The sequence below is a fragment of the Pinus tabuliformis genome, chromosome X (genome assembly GCF_031772625.1).
Source record: "Pinus tabuliformis cultivar Carrire ecotype Pingquan chromosome X, CPIR1, whole genome shotgun sequence".
Taxonomy (NCBI): domain Eukaryota; kingdom Viridiplantae; phylum Streptophyta; class Pinopsida; order Pinales; family Pinaceae; genus Pinus; species Pinus tabuliformis.
The window spans coordinates 284,401,249-284,420,667 of NC_142308.1; the positions used below are offsets into that span (position 1 = coordinate 284,401,249).

Below are 19,419 nucleotides of genomic sequence, written 5' to 3' on the forward strand. Positions count from 1 at the left end.
CACTGAGCACAATAAAAACCTCCTAACTGCAAGAAAACCATTAATGAAAACTAATAACATGCTTATCCATGAGAAATTATATCATCCACACACATAGCAAAGTATTTCTTCATCATGAAACCATAGCGCATGAATGAGCTACTCTGACTTGCAAAATGTACATTGTTAATAAAATAAAAATAAAAAAACGCACCAACATTAACTATACAACTATTCTGGTTACATTTCAAGGAAAAAGCTATGCTAGAATTGAAAATTTTCCACTTATACATGGTCTATGTGAGTTTAGGAAATTAGAAATCATGTAAAACATATTATTTTTTCTCTTTTTAATTTACTTTGATGTTAAGTTTTTTTATTCTAAATGATTTTACCTTTGTGTAATCTCCTTATTGGATTTTGCATATTATAGTTTTTTACCACCCCTAACATATTCCATGCTATGGAGTTCACGAGACCTTGCAGTTGGGCATGTATCAAAAGATTATCTATTATTAGCAGTCACGCTCAGTGAAGAGGTTTCTCCACTTGATGCTCGTGCCTTGTATTTGCCATGAGCTTTAAATGAAACATTCTTTGCTAGAGTTTTCCAAGCTTATTTGGGTGTCCTCAGGTGAATAGTTTTCTATAATTGATATGTTACAGCTAATTTTTTGATGTTCTAAGTACCAATCCTAATTGCCTAATCGATATATTCTAGCCCATTTTCTCACACTTTGAGTACATAGCCTAATATCTTTCTTTTCATTCACAAATATGCTCATGTTTACACATGCTTGGGTTCCTTATCAACTCTGTCTCAATTAATCCTAGTTGGGTTCATGGTAGTGACAACTATTATAGTGTCTCTCCAACAATTCAAAGGTGTTATAGTAATCAAACACTTCATTCTCAACATGGATGTGATTTTTGTCTTGCGTTTTCTTTTGGAGTGCAGATATTAGGTTGTTATATACATATTTTGTTCAACTACGTTAATTAATATGGAGAAGTATGTTCAGAGGAGCTTGCTCTTAGGAATTGGTCTTTGTAGCGGACATGGTAGAGTGATCTCATTGGAGTTTTATTCTTTTTTTTCCCACTCATTTCCCTCTACTATGTATGTTCCTTTATCCTATTTTATCTTCCAATTTCTTACTTATATTTTAGCCGGTCCATGAAAAGTTCTCCAAATACAATGCTCGAAACGTTAATGTTATTTCACCAAGGGAACAGGGTGGGAAAGGTCTTTGTGTCTATTTTCGTGCATGTGTGTGTTGTTAAAAGAAAAAAGCTAATGGCCTAGATATATTAAGAGATTGGATTTTTTAAATATTTTATGTTTAATTTTATTGTTAAAGATAGATCTACACTAATAGAAAAATATAAAACACAAAACTGAATCTTCTCATCTAGTGTTAAATATTAATTACATTTGTTTGTTCTGTAGAGCCAAAAGAAACCAAAAATGTTTTGTATTTTGGCACCAGATCCTTTGGCATTAGTTATTTTAGCTACAACAATAATCTTCTTTACAAGACCTTAGAATCATAACATTAACAATGTGAGGATTCCTCACTAACTTTAACGGGGGTCATTTATATTTAAATTCCTTTATAACTAGGATGACCTTTAGCATTATGTTTTCTTGTCAATATGTTGAATCCCATGATCTTAAAAGCATTTATATAAATTGTTTTTAAATTTCATCATATGGGTAGTTATGAAAAAGGACTAAACCCTCCATTAGTAAACACGCTATTTTTTCATGATCCTTACTTACCATTGGCACTTAAAACTAGCTTTCTTACAAGATTGGTTACACTCGCGGTAAGAAAAAATTTGATAAGTGTAAAAAACTTAGTAAATTTGAATTATATATTAAAATAATATGTGTTATATCAATCGTACATATGAGAGTGACACTTGTTTTCCTTTTAAAATATCAATATATCATTCACACATTAGGATATCTATCTGCTTTTAGTAGATGGAATTGCAGTGGGAAGAACATTTGATTCTATAAAGGGTTATGAGGTGGATCAAAACAAGGATATGATGGCCATTGGGTTCATGAATATGGCAGGATGTAGTATCTCTTTCTGTGTTACATCAAGTATACATATACAACATTTTTCCATATCATATATAAATAAAAACTTAATATGTACGATAAACTTTCAGAAATGGTAGAGATCCATGTGGAGACTATGGATCATTTATTTTATTTAAAAAAATGATTTTTATGATTAAATCACAAAAAAAATAAAATATATGATATAATTAAATGTATTAGAACTTTATATTGTACGTTGTTTCTCTAGGTCGGTTGCGAATTATAATGCAGGATGTGAGTGCAGTATCAAGCATAGTATGGTCGTAATAGTCATGGTTACTCTTTTTCTTCTAAATCGACTCTTATACCACACTCATGTTGTGGTGATAGCATCAATTAATGTAGCTGCACTTATAGGTCTTGTTGATACCCCTACAACCTGTTTTATATGGAAAGTCAATAAGGTGGATTTCTTTGCATGTATGGGGTATTTTGTACGAGACATCTTCATCTAAGTTCAAATTATCCTTTTGAAAGCGGTGCAATATATGTTCAATCCCATTATTGTACAAAATTCATTCATTATATCCCATTAGCTGGAGATAATATATTATTAGAGATGAAGTTTTCCCATCCTTGTAGAAATCTACAGGTCGGTATATTTGTATTCAAAATATTGTTGGACATAAAAAGGCCACATGTTGTCCTCCTTTGCAATATTCCAGGCACAACACTCTATAGAAATATAGAGCAATATAAGGAAACATTAAGAATTCCTTAGTTTCTAATTTTCGGGGTCACTTGAGTAATTTACCTTGCTAATGTTTTTTATTTGAGAGAGAGAGTTTGATTTCCTAACACAACTTTTATTTAGATCTTACTCTTTAAATTGAAAAGGAATTTCAGTTTTCATAAATTTATTATCACAAAGTATTGATATGAGTACAATATGAGGATGATTACATAGAGGAAAAGGAAAACTCATTGCAGTATGTTATACTAGATTTCATAGATAATCATTCATTAGGATCAGAATGAGATTCCAACTACTGTAGATGACAAGAAATATGAAAATCTCTTAAGATGATAAAATTATTTAAATCAATTTATACCTTTACCTTAAGAAGTCCCAAATAAAATAGACCATCCTTTTAAACCTCATGTTCACAAGCAATCGGTTTATCTCAATCACCAACTACAGGTACTTTAAGATGTTGAACAAAAGTAGTAATAGATCCTTCATACATGATAATTTCCACATTCTCCTCTGTAAATAAAGACAACGCATCAACTCCTACAAAATGGCTCTTATTTCAAAATGATGAAGCACAAAACATGACCATAATGAATCAATAAACTTGAAGAAAATCTCTTTAAAAATTCGTTCTTGCTAACATGGACTTAATATACAAGAATTGACAAGTAGGTATAGCATCTAGACACCCTATTCAAATAATATAAATAGAAAACACTTCCAAACCATAAAATAAGGAATTTCATATGCACACAATACGAGACCTTTACAAAGCATTCTTTAGAAACAGAAAACCCTAAAAAGTTAGTTGAACAAGAATAGAACAATATACAAAACAACATTGTGGACCCGACATGAACATATTGTTTAGTATTAGTATTGACACATATATTGTGTACATATAGTTACCATGTAACATCGTTGGAAATCACCAAACTAGAATACTTTGTTAATCTAAAACAAGTATTGTTCCAATTTGGCATCATGACCTACATTATTTTCTTAAAATCAGATGAATATTGCATGGGGCACAAACTGGATAGAAAATGAATATGAAAAATTCATTGTGCCTCTAAAGATTATAATTGATAACATGGTGATTAGTAACTATCAAATGAAAAATAGTTCCTTGGATTGATGTTTACAGAAAACATCCTTGAACCTCGCAAATATGTCGTCTCTACAGAAAACATTGAGTAGGTTCACAAGCCATAGGAAACATTAATTGATAATAAATGCATTAACTTTTTGGAATCAATTTATTTATTTAACTAAGTTTCACAAACAACAAGCAACAACTCATAACATGGATGTACACTCTATTGTTGGCCTACCATCTGCACAATAACTCGATATAGAGGATAAACTCTCGATCAAGAAATCTCTATAACAACCCAAAAAGTAACTAATTGAACAATAGGATAACCATCCAAAGAATTTCAAACAGAAATATGATTTTCACTTTGTTTTCTCAAAAAGTTAAATGAGATATAACATAATTATATTCACGTCCTACAAATGACAAATTTTAGGTCAATGCAACTCATGAAATTAAAATATAACATAAAATCAACAATAAGAACCTGTAGGAGTAACTAATTTGCTCCAAAAACATAATGTACGATAAAATTAGAGATACATGGGAAATAATTAAAAAGGAATGATCAATAAATGTCAGGATAAAGAAATAAAAGGAATAAGGCCTTGATATAACAGCAAGGACATAGCTCATTATCATCATCGAGGGAAATATGAGGGGCAAAGGGAGGAAACATATGGGATCTAAACCTCCAAATGAATTTCCAAATGAAACAATTAGGCCATGAACCTCTGTAGGCATGTATATAACAAGGTCACCAAGATTTTGTCCTACGTGTTTGAAATCAATGAAGTTACAATAGGCTAAAGATATCGAAGTTAAACAAACATTTTGAGTTTCGAAAATTAAAAAGATAGATTTGCAAACTACCTTGGTTGCAACATATTACCCAAAAATAAAATGCAGTTAGACGTACAAATCTCTTTGAACTATGCAATTCTACCCCATTCAATGCATTTCGAGATCCCAACATTAGCGATCAAATTACTAGTCACGTACAAAACTCATCTCTCACAAATTCCTAGTCTCATCACTGAATTTCGCAATATATATATATATATATATATATATATATATATATATATATATATATATATATATATATATATATATATATGCATATATCACACTCTAAGCACTCTAGCAACTCTTAGCACCATCTCTTGTATATGGGAAGCAAAGCATAATTAATCCATACTATAGGTTGTCCATTACAACCATCCAATCAAGATATCTGGGAAGAAGCATGATACCCATAGACAATATACTATGACATCCATCATGATCATAATGCAGAGGAAAGCGTACAATCATTCAAGCAACCATAAACATATTGATAAGCATAAAAATACACAATAAGAGAGCTTATATCATTGTAACCAACTAGATGGAACAAGGAAATGTTTCATCCAGTCATCAACATGCCATGTTCATGCATCTCTCAACATGAAAATCAACCCCAATCTCAGGATAAGGATCCACCGACATATATACTCTCTCTCTCTCTCTCTTGGTACACACAAGGCTCTTGCTCAATGAAGGAATCTCAAACATAGCTAAGTTTTAGGAAAAATGTCGCCTACAAGCACAACCATTTTTGTCCATTATATCTGTCCACTCAACTTACACAAATAAAGACATGGGACCCCTTCTTCGCTTTGTGGTCCTTCGAACTATGCACATCCCCTCTAGTACCTTGAGTGCATAGTTGGACACGAGATCTTTGTACTAGGAATTAGGGGAATCAATCTACTCAGGTTGTCTAAGAAAACACACACTAGAAATTCATAGGTAATGCATCAAATATCAACTATCTCCATCACTAAAATCACCTAAAAAGTGATGGAAATGGATCAAATATTGATCTAATACTTATCATACTTCATCAACTAGGGGAAAATGCGATTTTAGACCTTTGGTTTATGAATTTGAATTGCAAGAGTATTGATCGCCTGGATCTCAAAGCTCATCTCGCTCTTAGTAGAAACAAAACAATAATAATGGTTTTTGATCCCCCTTCTTCCTATTGCATGAGTGTTGTTGTATGAAGGATAAATGATAACCACATGCCCCTCTCAAAAAGGAATGTGCTTCCAAAATTCTCAAAATGTATTTTGTTTCAATATTTTCCATTCAGAAAGCAGCTTTTTGAGAAAGTTTGAAAAAATTCCCCTTATAAATAGAAAAATTAGGGCACCTAGAGGTTATAGTAAGGATTTTTTGTAGTGCACTTTTTGGTACCACATGAGTGTATCTCTATAATGTCTATACTAGTGTACATGTTTAGGCTTCACAAAATGTATTTGTTCTAGTTCAAGTATAAAGCAATGAATATGTCAATTAGTAACAGAGTGCACCTGTGCTCATAAATAATATGCAATAGGTCATTATATTTTGTCTTATAACACAATGTTGTTGGGATAACTTTTAAGCATAGACATTTATCTTTTTTATTTTAAAAAAGTTAATGTTTAATACATGTTTAGCACACCATTACACTTGAAGAGTATAAAAGCATCATCCCTAAATATGTAGTGTTTTTTGTTGACTAAACTATGGTTGACTTGAATAAATGACTTGTCACAAGAAATACCTTTGCAGTGCACCCATTCACCATCAATCCAAAGTCACATGGGCTCATCTTTGTTTTCGTTAAAGCATGGGTGAATAAAAAATTATAAAGCATTGGTGTGTTTTATTTATTCAAAATCATTGGTGTGGTTAATTTACTTGGAGCACTAGTGAGTTTCATACATATGTGCATCATAATATTTTAAATGGTAAATATAATTGTTTAAAGTGATGCTACTTTTCATAATTATAGCACTTGTGTTGTAATATAATTTATAGACATATTTACATTCTCATAAAAAATCATGGTATCTATTTTTATGGTTGGAAATTCTTAGTAAGTTAAAATAACAAAATTCATATATTTGATGAGTTTCTTTTACAACAACGAAAATCATCCTATATTTAATTAATTGACAATGCATCATTTTAAAACATTTGACATTGAAATATCATTTAAAACCATTTTTATTCTATATATGAATAAGATACCTATTATCAAACAAATAAGACATCACAAAGGTTAGCAATTATCAAAATGTAATAAATATGTATTTGTCACACTTGGTAACCTATCAACATCAAATTGAGACAATATATTGAATAAACTAAACAAAATGTCAACATATCTTTGTTAACTTATTATTCCTTCCATTTCATTTTTTAGACAAGAAAATAGCATCAAATTGAGACAATATGTCGAATAAACTAAACAAAATTTCAACATACCGTTGTTAGCTCATTATTCCTTCCATTTAATTTTTTTAGACAAGAGAATCAACAGTATCTTATGTATTGAGTGTTTTGGTTTCCTTAAATTTAGCTTTTCAATGAAAAACCTAATAGTTTGGATTGCAATAGATTAAAACAACATTTTATGTTTGACCTTACTTTTGTATAGTTTACATAAATACACAACGAATGATATGAATAATACACCAAAGTGAACTATAAAATTCCAAATATATAATTTAAATTAATAGTAAAACTAATCATAATATTTTTTACTATTTTTAATATAACCTTCTATTCACATATATCGAAATTAAAACCAAGAGAGAGAGAGAGAGTATATATGTCGGTTGGAAATTCTTAGTAAGTCAAAATAACAAAATGCATATATTTAATAATTTTGTTTTACAACAACGAAAATCATCTTATATATAATTAACTGACAATGCATCATTTTACAACATTTGGCGTTGAAATATCATTTAAAACCATTTTTATTCTATATATGAATAAGATACCTATATCAAAAAAAATAAGACATCATAAAAGTTAACAATTATCAAAATGTAACAAATATGTATATGTCACACTTGGTAGCCTATCAACATCAAATGAAACAATATGCTGAATACACTAAAGAAAATGTCAACATGTCTTTGTTAACTTATTATTCCTTCCATTTCATTTTTTAGACAAGAGAATCAACCTTATCTTATGTATTGAGTGTTTTGGTTTCCTTAAATTTTGTTTTTCAATGGAAACCTAATAGTTTGGGTTGCAATAGATTAAAACCTCATTTTATCTTTGACCTTACTTTTGTATAGTTTACACAAATACACGATGAATGAAATCAAAAATACATAGAGGTGAACTATAAAATTTCAAATATATAAAATTTAAATTAATAGTAAAAATAATCGGAATAATTTCTACTATTTTTAATATAATTTTCTATTCACATATATCAAAATCCTAAAATGTATATTACTTTTATTTATACTATAAGTAACTAGATCATTTTTAAAATAAGTTATATTTCTCTCTCACACATATATATCCTAAAACAATATATAAAATTATAATTTATTTTTTAATGAAATTCTAGGTCTTCAATCTATATACTTATACAAACATATACATTATATTTAACCTAATAAATAAAATACACATTCAGATTCGTATAAGTATAGACAAATTCTATAAATAAAACATATATATATTAAAATCAATTCTTTCTTATTTTTTTAGGTTATACTTAATTGAGTGTAAAAGTATATCGATTATTTAAATCGATTCAATTTTTTATTTTTTAATCTTTTCTTATGTTATGTTATATTTGATTGATTGTAAAAGTATCTCAGTTATTTCGATATTGCTATAGTTACTTTTCTTTATCATTAACACATCATTAAAAAACCATTATTAACTTATAATCATTCTTACATATTAATATAAAAATAATTTCGCCGTTAAAAAAATTTATGAAAAAATTCCCTTTGTCAAAAATTTATGAAAAATAAAGCAAGTGTGCCAAAATTTCCACTTTACATGTATTTCAAAAATTCATAAAAATTAAAGCAGCTATCCCAAAAATTTATAAAAGCTTAAGCGTTTGATCACAAAAAATTAAGTAGGTATCGAAAGCAAATTAAGTAGGTATCCCAAACATTTATAAAAACCTAAGCATTTTGACTAAATATTAACACATTGTAGCCAAAAGGCCCTATTTTACTTTGGGCTCATTAGTAATTGTATGCGCAAATCACTCCCAAGATTGAGATGAATTTTATCATATATTTTCTAAAATAGTGATTATTTTACAAATAAGATCCTCAAGTTTATCATAAATTTTCTAAATAGTGATTATCGTACATCTCTTTAACTCGTAAGCTCTTTCACTTTGTAGAGTCAAATGGCTTATGTAGGGTCATAACAATATTAACATGGTTACTTCTTTTGTTGCCCATGTATTCTATTACAATATGTACAATATGAAGGAAATAACTAAATCGTGAGAATTTCAAAAGATAAATTCGATAAATGAAAAGTAAGAGAAATCCCATTATATAAAGTCCAAATAAAAGGTTTGGCATGCATATTCAAGAGGTTTTGGGTAAGAGTCTCAACTTAGCCCAGTTTGTTTTATGGAACCTCGTTTGTTAGATGATTAGGTGTGTGAAACAAGTGCACGTAGTTATGTTTACATCGACATCAACAAGATGTTCATATCCAGGATAGAGAAGCTTCTCTCGGAAGGTGTGGGTGTTGGTGTTGGTGTTCGTGCTCATGCTGAAAGGACTTGTACCAAGAGCTGAAGGGTTATTTGTGAAATTTGTCAGAGATAATGGATCTTTTGTTTAGTTGAGGCTAATTTATGATATTTTTGTCTTGGCATACATTACATAAATTTTGAGGTTTAAAATAGGCTTCATAAGAATATTATAAAATAATAGTGGAAATAATAAAATAAAATTAGATTACATTATCAAATTTTACTGAGAAAAAAGAAAAAGTATTCCTTTTAACTCGTATTTTCAATACAGAGAAAAGAGAAAAAGTATTTCTTTTAACTCGTATTTTCAACTTATCGCCTACTCTTTTACTCAAATTTTGAGCGGGAGAATTCATTGGATGAAAATTTTAATTCCTTATCTAAGGCACACCCATTTTTCATACCTTTGATGGACCATGCCACTCGAAAAATGAGAAATACATGAAAAGGGGTGATTGTAATCACATTTTTGATGTATTTCTCATTTTTTTAAAGGTCCATTGAAAGTATTAAATATAGAAACATAGATACTCCTTGGATGAATAATTAAATTATGCATCTAATGAGTTCCCCCACTCAAAATTTGAGTAAAACCATCGGGAGATAAGTTGAAAATATGAGTTGAAAAAGTAGTTTATTTATTTATTTATTTTTAAGATTTTTATTTTTTTATTCCAAAAATGGTGAATCAACCCCATGGTTGACATCATCATATTGGATCCGATTAGTTCTTATAAGGTTTATTTTGGTTGTATAATTTATTTTTGAGGTCCATTTTTCACCTCAAAATTTCCCTAATGTGAGGTTGAACTCTCCTTCTGGTTGACATACACCATAAACGATTTCATTCCCCTCTTCAATGAATTTATTGTAGATGGATCACCCAGCTCACTATCAATGTCATCCTTAACATTAGGCTCCCTCATATAATTACAGAGATGTAAGGAAAATAATATAGTCAAAGCTACTAATGAAACAAATCCAATGATCAGGTAGAGACCTCAAAAAATGTCCATCCTCAACCTATTAGAACCTACTTTTCCTCAATAATTTTTGCATTCATTGTTATTCAACCACTTGGATTGAATTCACTGTAATCTTTTACCCTCTAAAAGAGATAGAACAACACTGAAATATCAGAGACCAGAGGAACGTTCTTGGGAAATACCTATGCAAAAGTGTTGATCGTGAGAGACTAGCCATATATATAATTCATTTAGATATTTGAATTTAGACAATTTTTTTATATCTGAAGCAACATACAAATCTAAATCCCCCAGTCTTGTAGATAGATCCAACCATTATATATCCGTAGTGTGAAGCTAGGAAAATGTTGATATAATGAATCTCATCAAACATGTCACGAACTATGCTATTTGAAAGATCCTCTCAAGATTCCTCTACACACAAAAATGTTCTAATGATTTCGTTGGATATGTACAACTCCTCTTGTAGGTATTCAATAACAAACGAACCTTCTTGATGCCCTGCTGGTGCTCGATAGACATTGAGAGATTTAACATCTTTAACAATAGGATACAATTTTTCTACTTTGAGAATAAACGTCAAACAAGGTGTTTAGCTGGATGTTAAAATCAGAACTATGAATATCCATATTACAAAAACCAATTGAGACAAATTTCTCACTAACTTCTCCCCTGAAGTACAGTTTACAAACAAGGAGAGAAAACTTCAACTAAAGCCATGTAGATAATGACATTATTCTTCTTTATTTTTCAAACTAGAGAACAAAAAATAATTTCAAAGGGAAGGACAATTTCTTACTGTGAGGGAAAACTAACATCAAGAAAGAAAACCTAGAACAATAGAGCAAATGAAAAAAATGAAAAGTTATCTTACTGGAGACTTTAATTGCATTAAAAATAAATAAAATGGTGCATATTTCATGGATAAGTATTGGGAGTAAATTATTGTGGGTAGAATACCATAGGAGAGTCACCACTTGGTCACTGGGTTTTCCTTTGAACTATGGATTTACTCTATGCTCAAATAGCCATATTACGGATGCTGTAAATATGAAAAAAACCCATGTTGTGCACCACATGCTTGGAGAAAAAGGCAACATGAACACCCAAGAATTATTTTCTTCATCTTCATTGATAGAAGCTACCATCACTAGACCAGATTCTATGAATGGTTATTTGAAATCGATATGTTTAGTTCAATCAGTAAAACACATAGGGGGGTTTTAAGATAATATTTCAGATAATTTTTAGGTAAACTGTCTTAGCTTGAGACAAAAAAACTGATGTATTGTATTAAAGAGTATCTTAAGTTATTGTCTTAAAACACTATCTTTATAATGACAATATATAACACAAAAGATTATTCTCTTAGGAGACAATTTTTTGTACTTTTTCCTTTTCAAAGACAATAGTTGGGATTAAAGACATATTGTCTTTATTTAGACAATATGTCTTTCATGATATCTCTAGAGACAATAAAAAAATAAGTTTAGATTCACGGAAATTTCACTTTCATCTCTCTAGAGACAATATAAAACAATGAGTCCAAAAATGTATCACTATTGAAATAAATCAATATAAAAAGGAAAAAAATTAAAAATAATCTTTTAATTAATTCATGCTAGGGAACAATACCTAAGGGTTAGCTCAGTTGGTCGAGTTCGTACTGTTAAGTACCTCTCAAGTTGGGAGATCACTGGGTCAAATATCATCAACGTCCTTGGGGTTAGTCCCTGCTTATAAGTCAAGTCTCAATAGAAAAATTGTATGAGCATGGGCCTCTTTAGCAAGGCGACCCAGGATCAAACCTTGCCGGGGAGTGGTTGTGACTTCTGCTAGGGGGTGGAGACATGCCAAAAAATATAGTCAACTAAGGGCTAGTTCAGCCGAGGGTGAGTTTGATCCCCAGGTAACTATGATTGATGAGATGGCCTTGGGTCACAAATCCTAAAGCCACAGGTCAAGCTTGGAAGATCGCAAAAAACTTGACAAAAAAAAAATTGATGTTACAGCACAGTGGAATCGAACCACCAACCTCCTACTTATAAGGCAGGTGCTCTTCCATTGAGCTAGCAACTTTTCACAAATTATATGAGTCACAACAAGCTTTGAAATTGCATATATAGGAATATATTTTAAAAAAATACTCTACACATAATGGCATAATCTCCGTAAAATCTATAATCTATAAACTAGCTAAAAATTCATGTCATTATAACTACCAGTACAGAAATTGCATACACTAAGAATAAAATAATTTTAATTTTTAAATGAATTAGCTATTTTTGCTAGAAATTTTCAATTTTTTAATTAAAAAAGTCTTTCACTAATGAGAATTAAAACTAGTTAGAAGATGTATAGATTCCTCTATGAAGAAAAATAAAATAAACACAAGTAACCTTAGTCCTTACCATGGATATGTCAAAACACAAATGTATGATCTATGGGGTCTATAAAGATACACACTTCACAACATTCAGGTTCTGAATATACCATGTACATGCAAGTACTACTGAGTTTTATCATCAACACATCAAACTCCTCATAATGAAATAAGATATCTAGAACTCCTTTAGATTGAAATTCACAACATAACTAAGAAAGAATAAGAACATCCATAACCTCATAGACAAATACATGTAACTAAAATTTTGATTTTATTACCCTCAAAAATTATTTATAATTTTAACATTGAAAAGGATTGATCAAAACAATTTTATAGAAAATAAGTAGATGATGGAATATCAAAAAGATAGAAAAAAATGGAAAACACTGCCATAATAAATAGACCATAAGTAGTTCCATCACTTACAACTCCAATATGTTTGAGCAAATATTGTATAGTTCCTAAATACAATGGTAGAAACAAACCATAAACTACAATGCTTTGTAGATTGGGTTATTACATTTTGTTTCACTCTTCAGTACTAGTAATGTTGATAATCAACTCGATAAAATTATAGATACAATTTGAAGAATCATTGTAATACCATGAGCTAATGAATTTGAAATGCATCCTGCATATAGAACATTATAAGCTTCTCAAAATTCAAGATTCACCCAATATAAGAGAGGTATGAGATATGCATAATCAATCCCACCACAATCAATTACTTATCTATAAAATAAATGTATGTCTAATTCCACCCTTCCTATGTTAGTCACTCCTCCAATGCAAATCTAATTGTTAGAAAGTAGAGAATCTAACAAAATACATTCATATATAGATTTCCTTTTTAACCTGCTACCTTTTTATGAAAAATAAATATACATATTAGGATAAATAATTCAATTAGGATTGGCATACCTCTAGATGAAAGTTCAAACACCCATAAAGGTGAACTAGTGAATGACACACATGAAAGCTGTGCAAATGTGATAGTTACATCTCATTCTACAAAAGTTAAGTATGTGCAAGGCCAATATCAGACACTTCCTCATTTAATAAATGGATTGCCAAAGACATATTCTTCTAAAAGGCAACAATCTATTTGAAGCAAACTCAAAAAAATACAAATAACAACTTCTACATCAGTACCGAAGGAAGATAAAAGAAGAGGAACATAGCAGGCCCGTTTCTTAGAAATAGTAGACTCATGCTTAGAGAATAACGCATGCTTACCATAGAAACAAGATTGATTATCATAGTAGGTTTATTTCAACTAAATAATGGACAAAACTTTCACTCTGGTTGAGATTTAAATAATAAACAATGATGGTGGGAGTATCCCACCCCGCCAAAAAATGCAATCCATAACTAGCAGTCAGTAGCTCACATTTTTTTTTTGGGTTCTACTCACCAAATCTTAGTTGCAGTACCATGCTGCAAACATTTATATCACAAACACATGCATCTCATAAAAATAGGAAATAACCCACTTTTTTTTGTGAGACATTCCATACAGCTTAATTTGTAGTGAAACGGAAATAAGAAAACTATAAAGAACCAATTCACATAATCCACACCACAAGATTGGAAGGTGGACAATAGCTACTTCTAAGATTTCGTTTCTAAGACATGATAAAATGAGCCTCCATAAGTGTGAAATTTTACCACATGCAGAACACCCTCATACTGAAGCAATAGGAGTGTAGGAAGAGTAAGATACAAACCTAAATGGGCCTCCAAGAGTGGGTTTTAGGGTATCCAAGGAAACAAGTAATCTCGAACCAAGTAAAGCTTCCACAATGTTAAAGTTTGAGCCTCTAGAATGTCTCCAAAAAGCATGTCGTTGTCAAAAAAGTCCTCTATCGATGTGAAAAGTAGCCCACATGTGTTTCTCTTAATGGCGTCCTCAAGCTAACGGGATAAATGATAATCAAGTGAATCTCCATGTGTAAGAAATCATAAAAATAGGTCAAATCCTGTAATCAAACTCAGACTGTGATGTGTCAATTTATCCGTCAACCTATGATGTGCGGACACATCATCCAAGTGAATAAAAAAAAAGTAAGCCACACCCCCTCAACCACATGTGTGAGATTGAGAGATGATATGTGGATGTAAGTATACAAAATTTCCTCCAAATATGTTTCAATCAAAATTAGTGATGATGTGTCATCATGAGTCAAATGCCAAGTGTACAATGTACCATAAGAAACCACACAAGTGGGGTGTGAATGTACATCAGAATGCCATGTGTGCAACTACCTCCAAATATGTAAAAAATTTGAATCCCAATGTAAGTATATAAATCAATGGTAAGTCATGAATCCATCCATATATCAAACTACCACACAGATTCCACCAAAAATAAAACAAAGTGCACTCCAACGATCAACAAGAAATTTCTTAGTCACCATAATTAGGTGAAAAATAAGCTTGAAAGAAGTGGATAGATATCTAACACCCTTCGGAATAGGGGGGAGAACTCTATACAACTATAAATCTCTCTGAGTAGGATATCCAACCATATTGCATTGTACAATATGAGCTAGGGAATCAGATAATGGCCCCTCCAAAGTTAGGGTACCAAAATTGTTGAAATACCTCTTTGAACGGGATCAAACGCTGAGAAACATTGTTGTAATCCTCTAACGCCCTAAGGAGCCTAGGAATGTGTTTTAAACCACTATAAACTTATTTGAGTCCTCTTTCCACCTATATATGGCACATTTCAGACTACGTAAGGATGTTGGAGAACTAAGGATTTTAAGTTATGGCCATGTTCTACTAGATCAAATTGAAATCAATCAAAAATAAATGAATAGGCGAAATCATGCAAAGTGCTTAAAATCTTGTTATATATCATCAATAATCATGCCAACATAATCATCATCCAACCCTAGTCAACTAGGGAACTCTCTTGAAATGACCACATGCCATCAAGTTCATCCTCAATTATGGAGGAACATAAAGGGGAAAGTGCATTATCATATCATAAATCCATGTATGAGAAACACCAACCATCACTGAGCACAATAAAAACCTCCTAACTGCAAGAAAACCATTAATGAAAACTAATAACATGCTTATCCATGAGAAATTATATCATCCACACACATAGCAAAGCATTTCTTCATCATGAAACCATAGCACATGAATGAGCTACTCTGACTTGCAAAATGTACATTGTTAATAAAATAAAAATAAAAAAACGCACCAACATTAACTATACAACTATTCTGGTTACATTTCAAGGAAAAAGCTATGCTAGAATTGAAAATTTTCCACTTATACATGGTCTATGTGAGTTTAGGAAATTAGAAATCATGTAAAACATATTATTTTTTCTCTTTTTAATTTACTTTGATGTTAAGTTGTTTGATTCTAAATGATTTTACCTTTGTGTAATCTCCTTATTGGATTTTGCATATTATAGTTTTTTACCACCCGTAACATATTCCATGATATGGAGTTCACGAGACCTTGCAGTTGGGCATGTATCAAAAGATTATCTATTATTAGCAGTCACGCTCAGTGAAGAGGTTTCTCCACTTGATGCTCGTGCCTTGTATTTGCAATGAGCTTTAAATGAAACATTCTTTGCTAGAGTTTTCCAAGCTTCTTTGGGTGTCCTCAGGTGAATAGTTTTCTATAATTGATATGTTACAGCTAATTTTTTGATGTTCTAAGTACCAATCCTAATAGCCTAATCAATATATTCTAGCCCATTTTCTCACACTTTGAGTACATAGCCTAATACCTTTCTTTTCATTCACAAATATGCTCATGTTTACACATGCTTGGGTTCCTTATCAACTCTGTCTCAATTAATCCTAGTTGGGTTCATGGTAGTGACAACTATTATAGTGTCTCTCCAACAATTCAAAGGTGTTATAGTAATCAAACACTTCATTCTCAACATGGATGTGATTTTTGTCTTGCGTTTTCTTTTGGAGTGCAGATATTAGGTTGTTATATACATATTTTGTTCAACTACTTTAATTAATATGGAGAAGTATGTTCAGAGGAGCTTGCTCTTAGGAATTGGTCTTTGTAGCGGACATGGTAGAGTGATCTCATTGGAGTTTTATTCCTTTTTTTCCCACTCATTTCCCTCTACTACGTATGTTCCTTTATCCTATTTTATCTTCCAATTTCTTACTTATATTTTAGCTGGTCCATGAAAAGTTCTCCAATTACAATGCTCGAAACGTTAATGCTATTTCACCAAGGGAACAGGGTGGGAAAGGTCTTTGTGTCTATTTTCGTGCATGTGTGAACAGCTAATGGCCTAGATATATTAAGAGATTGGATTTTTTGAATATTTTATGTTTAATTTTATTGTTAAAGATAGATCTACACTAATAAAAAAATATAAAACACAAAACTGAATCTTCTCATCTAGTGTTAAATATTAATTACATTTGTTTGTTCTGTAGAGCCAAAAAAAACCAAAAATGTTTTGTATTTTGGCACCTGCTCCTTTGGCATTAGTTATTTTAGCTACAACAATAATCTTCTTTACAAGACCTTAGAATCATAACATTAACAATGTGAGGATTCCTCACTAAATTTAACGGGGGTCATTTATATTTAAATTCCTTTATAACTAGGATGACCTTTAGCATTATGTTTTCTTGTCAATATGTTGAATCCCATGATCTTAAAAGCATTTATATAAATTGTTTTTAAATTTCATCATATGGGTAGTTATGAAAAAGGACTAAACCCTCCATTAGTAAACACGCTATTTTTTCATGATCCTTACTTACCATTGGCACTTAAAACTAGCTTTCTTACAAGATTGGTTACACTCGCGGTAAGAAAAAATTTGATAAGTGTAAAAAACTTAGTAAATTTGAATTATATATTAAAATAATATGTGTTATATCAATCGTACATATGAGAGTGACACTTGTTTTCCTTTTAAAATATCAATATATCATTCACACATTAGGATATCTATCTGCTTTTAGTAGATGGAATTGCAGTGGGAAGAACATTTGATTCTATAAAGGGTTATGAGGTGGATCAAAACAAGGATATGATGGCCATTGGGTTCATGAATATGGCAGGATGTAGTATCTCTTTCTGTGTTACATCAAGTATACATATACAACATTTTTCCATATCATATATAAATAAAAACTTTATCTGTACGATAAACTTTAAGAAATGGTAGAGATCCATGTGGAGACTATGGATCATTTATTTTATTTAAAAAAATGATTTTTATGATTAAATCACAAAAAAAATAAAATATATGATATAATTAAATGTATTAGAACTTTATATTGTACGTTGTTTCTCTAGGTCGGTTGCGAATTATAATGCAGGATGTGAGCGCAGTATCAAGCATAGTATGGTCGTAATAGTCATGGTTACTCTTTTTCGTCTAAATCGACTCTTATACCACACTCATGTTGTGGTGATAGCATCAATTAATGTAGCTGCACTTATAGGTCTTGTTGATACCCCTACAACTTGTTTTAAATGGAAAGTCAATAAGGTGGATTTCTTTGCATGTATGGGGTATTTTGTACGAGACATCTTCATCTAAGTTCAAACTGTCCTTTTGAAAGCGGTGCAATATATGTTCAATCCCATTATTGTACAAAATTCATTCATTATATCCCATTAGCTGGAGATAATATATTATTAGAGATGAAGTTTTTCCATCCTTGTAGAAATCTACAGGTCGGTATATTTGTATTCAAAATATTGTTGGACATAACAAGGCCACATGTTGTCCTCCTTTGCAATATTCTGGGCACAACACTCTATAGAAATATAGAGCAATATAAGGAAACATTAAGAATTCCATAGTTTCTAATTTTCGGGGTCACTTGAGTAATTTACCTTGCTAATGTTTTTTTATTTGAGAGAGAGAGTTTGATTTCCTAACACAACTTTTATTTAGATCTTACTCTTTAAATTGAAAAGGAATTTCAGTTTTCATAAATTTATTATCACAAAGTATTGATATGAGTACAATATGAGGATGATTACATAGAGGAAAAGGAAAACTCATTGCAGTATGTTATACTAGATTTCATAGATAATCATTCATTAGGATCAGAATGAGATTCCAACTACTGTAGATGACAAGAAATATGAAAATCTCTTAAGATGATAAAATTATTTAAATCAATTTATACCTTTACCTTAAGAAGTCCCAAATAAAATAGACCATCCTTTTAAACCTCATGTTCACAAGCAATCGGTTTATCTCAATCACCAACTACAGGTACTTTAAGATGTTGAACAAAAGTAGTAATAGATCCTTCATACATGATAATTTCCACATTCTCCTTTGTAAATAAAGACAACGCATCAACTCCTACAAAATGGCTCTTATTTCAAAATGATGAAGCACAAAACATGACCATAATGAATCAATAAACTTGAAGAAAATCTCTTTAAAAATTCGTTCATGCTAACATGGACTTAATATACAAGAATTGACAAGTAGGTATAGCATCTAGACACCCTATTCCAATAATATAAATAGAAAACACTTCCAAACCATAAAATAAGGAATTTCATATGCACACAATACGAGACCTTTACAAAGCATTCTTTAG

The 19,419-nt window shown here is 30.8% G+C and overlaps 1 pseudogene; it reads left to right on the forward strand.

Moving 5' to 3' along the window:
- Positions 1-16,014: 16,014 nt before the first annotated feature.
- LOC149139509 (putative sulfate transporter 3.3) lies at positions 16,015-18,919 on the forward strand (annotated as a pseudogene).
- Positions 18,920-19,419: the final 500 nt, after the last annotated feature.